Genomic DNA, 6,351 nt, shown 5'->3' on the forward strand with positions numbered 1-6,351 from the left:
CTAGCCATTTGTATTAGGTATATTTAAAAAAAAACTACATTTATGAAAAACTTTTAAGATTAAGTGAAGCTTATGATTCTAGTGTGATTTTTTTATATAATTTAATCACAAACAAACTAGATAAAGAAAATTTAGATATGTATAAAATTATAGGTTACTCTTTTGATGGGTCATATATTATGAAAGATGTCAATAACTTATAAATTCATTTAATGTAAAATGTAAATTAATTATGTACAATATACTCAATCTTTACATAGGTCATGTTTTTAATTTAGTAATTGAAAATTCATCTATCATCTGAATGTTGCAAAAACATAGAATTTCCTTTTGTATTAGGTAGTTCATTAATCTGCTACTTTTCTTTAAGATTTACACAAATGAATGAAAGTATAGTCAGATACCACTAAACAAACAATAAGTTACAAGAAATTTGCAAGTAGGCCCATGTCCCAGGATCCACAGCTTAGACTTCTCGTTTGGGCCCCACGCTCAATTTGATGTAAAATTAAATATATTGCTCACAAACTTTTACGAAATTGGTCTAAATTTGAAGTAATTTTAACTGCAGCTATTTGCCTTTATATTTTTTTGGTATGAGTTTTCTTGTCTCAAAGTTCTTACAATTGTGCTCATTAAATTATTTTACAGTTTGTATATGACAAGTTTAAAAATAAATTAAAGAAAAAAAGGTGATGAGACATTATTTAATAGACTTATTATTAGTGTTAAAACTGTATAACAAAATTGCATGAGGTATTGAAATTAATTAATAAAGATTTTAGAATAAAAAATAAGTTTAGTAAAAATAAATAAAACCTGATAAAGTTGACCTCATATTTTCACCGAAAAAAGGTTTAAGGTAGAAACAAATAATTATACTTGATATATAATAATAATTCGGAAGTACCCGTGTACTCAAAGATTGTATTTACTCAGACCCCAAAAATGTTCAAACTATTAAGTGGTATACATGAAAACTCAATTATTAACTTAATTGTACATTTTTAAAACTAATTAGATAACTACAATAATTAGCATTACAATAAGATTCAATAAATAAAAATTGTAATGACATTTAAAAAAAAAAAAATCTATCTTTTAACAACGAATCCGACTCTGAACCAGAACTAAATATTAACCACTCTTTAAATTACAATACGTATTTTAGGTACTAATTGATATATATGAAACTAAGAAATTAGAATAATATTTAAATACACGAAAATCTCTGTTTTATAGGTCTGCCGCTACTCAATATTAAAATTACCAAATGAAAACTAAAAGTTAAAAGTTTAACATTTCCCAAACGGCACTACGGCCGTCATACACGAATACACGATACACTGTCACACTGACGCGTCTCGACCAATTGATATACTCAAAAACTATTGACTATATATTGATACGTATAATTTTTTGTTTGCATTTAAATCATTAATAGTATTTACTCAAGCACACTACGCATTGCCATTCAATAGATGGCGGCGCACGAGGCACGACCATAAAAATACTCCGGAACGATTTTTTACTACCACGCGGTGACCAACGACCACACGATAAACACATGTAAGTGTAACAGTAGTGAAACGTTCTGCACAGCAACCGGTACGTTATGACCTGGACCGGCGTCCGGCTGGACCTTTGGGAGCGACAGCAGCATTAAGCAAAGCACATTAACCAGTGCATAATACGTTTCTCTATCGGCCAATCACTTTCGAGTTTTCAACCAGTCGCGCTGTTGCCTGTCGGTACCATCAACGGTCAACCAAGACCCAATGTATGTGTCATCTGCTCACGTGATGCGCTCGGTAGATTTCGCAGTGACTCGACATTATTTTTGTACTTGGCTATTTTGTTGATTCTTAATAACTGGGTACACCTAGCCGTCTCGAGTGTCTTGGCGTAAAGGACGCACCTCAACGACCGATTCCTGCGATTCAAACGCTGTGGCGACTATAAATAAAGGCCGAATTTAACTTCCACCGACGCCGCGCCAAATTTTTCCATCAGGTACCTACTACTATAGTATATAGGTAGTGTCTGTTGTCTGTGTGCGTGTGCCGTGTATGTCCCTGTGCGCCCCTCTTCTATATAGTCAGACCAGTTTCGTACGTCGCGTTTTCGTTTACAATGTTCAAAGATCATACGCGTGACGCGCCAGAATTAAAGTTGATACTAATATACTTAGGTATGTTTAAACAAAATAATAGTTTCTACCATAATACTCAGTAATCAGTTCTATTGTATGGTACCTCTATCGATTATTGATACAGTCTAGTAAAACCGATACAACAATAATAAGTAATAAAATACACCAATATTAAACTCAATAATATTTTATTTATATTATAAAATATATTAATATATTATAAATGTATATGTACGATGTATAGACTATAGTGATGGTATGATACAAAATATGAGAAAACATTAAACCTTAGTGAATATTAATTTTCAATTCCTACATGAATAATAATTAAAATTACCTAAGTAAAATCATTTAAAAAATAGATACTTATTAAAAAGTAATGTGATTAACAATAAATTAAAAAACTTTTTTTTGTGTGTTCAATTATAAATTTATATTTTTAATCTGTTAATTTTCTAATAATAATTCATTATTCTTTCTTGTATAGATTTAGGAGTGTGAAACATAATTTATTAATTTAATACATATCATTTATAGTATTTTATATAAAATTTATTGTACTGTAGTAGTTTCAAGTAATTCAACCAAAATGTATACTTGTAATAAATTGATAATTTTTAAACAGTACAGTATTTGTAACCTTGTAGAAATTATTTTCTTCCATCTTCTTACTAACTTAAACCTTGTGTATACTCTTATAAAAACTAGCTAAATATTCTTTAAATATTTTTTCATACAAAAAAAGAGATGAGTGAAACTACAAAGGAAAATTCAACATGTGAATCAATTAATGATCAAAAAAAAAAAAATTGAGACACACAATAGGAGTGATCAAAGAACATATAAAAATAGCTCTCACATGATTGAAGTATTTGAAGTCCTACAATCTTTACGCAAGTATATTATGAAGGAATTTAATTTTTAACTGCTTATAAAATAACTTATGCGCATAAAACTTTTGTTTTTAGAGACAAAATCCAATGTGATATTAAAATAGAAACAGATGATGGTACAATAATACTTGGACATAAGGTTGTTTTGATATCAATTAGTACATATTTCCGTGAAATTTTCATCAGTTATAATGAAAGCAATATAGATCATATTAATATGAGAGAATTAGATTCAACTGATCTACAACTCTTGATAAATTATTTTTATTCTGGCGAAATGATAATCACTGAAGGAAATGTGAAGGTATAAAATAAATAAATAATTCATTTTTATTTACCTAGGACCAAAATTATTTAAATGCTTTAAGTTCAATTTTTCTAGGTATTGTTAGCAGCTGCAAATCTATTACAGTTAGACTATGTAAAAAATTCATGTGCTGAGATTTTACAAACACAATCAGAAGCTTCAAACTGTATTGGTATCAAAGCATTTGCTGACTTATATAACTGTATGGATTTGATGTCAAGTTCTCAAACATATATTAAAAATCAGTTTTTGTATGTATACATTATTAAATTTCTTGGCACCATCAGTAAATTGTATAAATTAAATCAATTATTTTCAGAGAAGTGGTCAAATGTAATGAGTTTTTATCTTTATCTTCTGTAGAAGTAATTAAACTAATTTCCTGCAATAACTTTTTTGTTCCACTAGAAGAAAAAGTAAGCAAACAAAATTAATAATTATAGTTACTATAATATAGTATTTAATATTGTGATAAAAATATCAATTTACACTTACATAAAAAAATATTCATCTTGTATCATTGTGGTTTGAAAGGATTATATTTTAATCACATATGCCATAATCAAAAATAATGGATAGGGTGTTGTCCAGGTTGTAAAAAGGAGATATATTTAGCCAAATATATCTTATAATATGTTAAAAAAAAATACTTGATTATATTCAATTAAATTTAGTATATACTCAGAGAATAGCGATAGAAGATAATTAACAACAGTGACGAATTAAGCAATATGCCGCCGTCTCAAATTATACTATAATATATTTTATTTTTTAAGTGCGGTAAAATGTAAAAGTGCACCAATCACCTGATTACTTTGCCTGTAGGGTAACCCAAACCGAATTAGCCATAATGACAATATTGTATTGTAAATGTATTTTGTAATTTAATCTGTATTGCATAATGTATCGTGAACAAAAAATATTGTTACTAATAACCAATAAGAGGTTATCTTTCCTACAACACCTTGTTCAAAAAGCACATGGTCTATTGTTACTGCTGAAATATCATACATTTTTTTAACATAAGAAACCAAGAACTTTATAAGAGACTAGATGATATATAATAATAAGATCCTTTGAATATATTCTAAAACTTTTAATGAAACAAAAACATTTTTTTTTTTTTTTTAATAGTATAATAATTGTATGACTTGGTACTTTGGCAGATACATTTTAAAATGTTAATTTTGTATTTGTACATTTTTACAACTCATTATATAATAATAAGTAATTAAATTATATTTATTTGTTGTAAATATTTGAATGTTTAATTAATTGGGTAAACTATGAATTGGATAGTAGAAAAAATTTTTTCTCTGAACTTATGGAACATGTACGTTTGCCATTAATTTCAAAACAGTATATACTAGAAAAAGTAGTTGATGAACCTCTTCTTAAAAATAATCCTAAATGTATGTTTTTTTTTTCATAAATGTGCCTTTATTATAATTTATATGTTATTACTTTAATAAATTTAGGTAAAGATTATATAATTGAAGCATTACATTTTCATCTATTTAAGACACTACAGCCTTTCACAGTCTCACAGATAATTCAGAGTACACCTAGACAGTCTATTGGTTTTCAAAAAGTATAAAATTAATGTATTAATTTATTTTTACACAATTATTTTATTAATTTATTTCTACCAGGTTGTTCTACTGTTATTTTGATCTAAAAAAAATCTAGTGTGATATATTGGTATGACAATATTTGGCAGCCTGCCCCAACATTGAATAAATGCGTTTGAAGTGTCCGCCTAGGTTTAATCAAAGATCAATTTGTATTTGCTGTGGGTGGTATTCATACAACATCAAGTTGTAAATTTGTTGAAATGCTCGATGTATCTTTACAATCACCTTGTTGGATACCCATAATGGACATGTTAGTTAAACGGAGTTATATAGGAATTGGTTCATTAGACAATTGTATATATGCCGTAAGTCATACTAATATAATACATATTTTATGTTATAATTATATTTTATGATAAATTCTAGATTGGTGGAAGTGATAGTACTGGTTCTTTAAATAGTTTAGAAGTTTTTGATATCAATATTAAAAAATGGCGAATGGTATCAAGTATGTCTACTAAAAGGTGTTTACCTGGTGTCGGAGTACTCAATAACCTCTTATATGTGGTAAACTAATCTTTTATTTTTTTTTTATTTTACATATAAAATTATTGAAATTTTATTAATTTTTAAAGGAGGTTTGAATGATACAGGATCATTAAACTCTGTTGAATGTTATAATCCCAGTCTTGATATGTGGACACCAGTTGCAGATATGTGTGAATGTCGTGACTATCATGGTATAGAAGTCCTAGACGGTGTTATGTATGTTATTGGAGGTTATAATGGTTCAGAGTGTCTTAAAAGTGTTGAAGCTTATACACTGAACTCTGGAGTTTGGATTGCCGTTGCTAACATGCATTTCCCCAGAAGAAACTTTGGTGATTAATTTTCAAAGAAAATTTTGGTAATATTATATTGAAATTAAATTTTTTTTTTTTTAATACAGGAGTAGCCATATTGACTGGTTTATTGCATGTTATTGGAGGAATATACAGTTCAACTACTTTACATTCTGCTGAAACTTACAATCCAAAAACCAATACCTGGACATTGAAAACATTATCAAGAAATGTTGGTCATGTTTATGGTGGAGTTGTTGTTAATAGGCCTCCACATTTTAAAACTTATGATGATTAATTTTTGTAGCTATAATATTATATATTTATATTTATGTATATTTTTTAATAATTTTTTTGTTAAGTATTCTATAAATTTAGATTTTGTACATATTCAATTTACGATTAAAACGTTTTCATAAAGTTTAAATTTATTATTGCAGAATCAAATAAATTAGCTAAAGAATTTATTAAATATTACTTTAGATAATCTGAATATTAAATTTATATTGTATTTTTGGGCTGGCAACTGATAAATTTTGTGGAACTGCTCTAACTTTTAAAACCAAATTTTTATTTAATATTC

General features: G+C 27.5%; 1 pseudogene; it reads left to right on the top strand.

Moving 5' to 3' along the window:
- The first annotated feature begins 1,590 nt into the window (after positions 1 to 1,590).
- LOC113552282 lies at positions 1,591 to 6,066 on the top strand (annotated as a pseudogene).
- The last annotated feature ends 285 nt before the right edge of the window (positions 6,067 to 6,351 follow it).

This window comes from Rhopalosiphum maidis, chromosome 2 (assembly GCF_003676215.2).
Source record: "Rhopalosiphum maidis isolate BTI-1 chromosome 2, ASM367621v3, whole genome shotgun sequence".
Taxonomy (NCBI): Eukaryota; Metazoa; Arthropoda; class Insecta; order Hemiptera; family Aphididae; genus Rhopalosiphum; species Rhopalosiphum maidis.